Genomic DNA, 1237 nt, shown 5'->3' on the forward strand with positions numbered 1-1237 from the left:
AAATGGCATAACAGTAACCTACCTTAGATTTGTTGTGTGGAGGCTTGAACCTTAGATTAGTGTGCATTTTTTTAAAACAAAGTATGAATTAACACTAACAAACAAAACTGAATGCAGGATATAGTGAGATAGCTGCCTCAGGTGAGCTGCAGGGTGCTCGTATAGTCAGCTTCTGTATATAGAATGGAGCGGGCACCATCTTGTCCTTTTTCTCAGGCAAAATGTCTTGATTTGGCCCTGGTAATGATTTCAAGTACCTGCGTTGGCAACAAGAAAAGACTGAATCCTTCCTATACATGACTTGTAACTTCTAACTTGTAAGCCTTGGGTGGGGAACCTCCGGCCTGAGGACCAAATGCAGCTCTCCAAGGCTCTCTACCTGGCCTTCGGAACTATTCCCACACCTCACCACACTCCCCCCCATCACACCCCATCTGCCCAGGAGCACACACCCCACCAGCCCTGCTTAGAATTTGCCTTCTGGGTTTTTACTAGCTGAAATGTTTCACTGAACTCTGATAATGCCACTTGCTTATAGGAATGGAGAATAGAGCGGGGATATGTGAGTGTGTCTAGAAACTAGCCTACTGTACAAAAGTAAAATTTGCATTTGTTGCTCCACCCAATTTTGCCCCTGACCCCACCCACCATTGGCATGTGGCCCCCAGAAGACTGCCCAAATGGGAATATGGCCCTTGGACTGAAAAAGGTTTTCCAGTTCTGATAAAAACACTAGCCAATATTACTTTTTTTTTTTAAAGGCTGCTTCTCAGTAAAATAAAACATGCTGATATCTGTGTGAAGGCTTCCTGATCTGTATTAAGAGATACAAATCACTCTGTCACGCAATCCTTCATCTTCTAGAATAAAGAGTAAAATTAAATTCCTAGAAATTCGCAAGCATTTCTGAGTAAGAAGGAAGGAAGTCAGGAATATCCTGAGGCAATAGAAGAAAAAAGTCTGGTTTCTTTTTATGTTTTCATTTAAGCATATTCAGTGAAAAGAGTTATGAGTTAGTATGCTCTGGAATTGCACTCTCCTGAAGCAAATGGAAAATATATTTTCAACGGTTGTTCCCTTGATTTTCTATCTCAGAAAGATAAAAGAAACTGTGTTTAGTGTTGTTTATAATCAATCTTTAAAAGGTAAGCAACACTAAAAAGGTATAGCTATAACTTTACATTCACTTTAAATATATGAAGAGTTGTCTTGATTCTTGTGGGGAGGGAGGCAGCAG

Source organism: Rhineura floridana, chromosome 1, assembly GCF_030035675.1.
Source record: "Rhineura floridana isolate rRhiFlo1 chromosome 1, rRhiFlo1.hap2, whole genome shotgun sequence".
Classification (NCBI taxonomy): domain Eukaryota; kingdom Metazoa; phylum Chordata; class Lepidosauria; order Squamata; family Rhineuridae; genus Rhineura; species Rhineura floridana.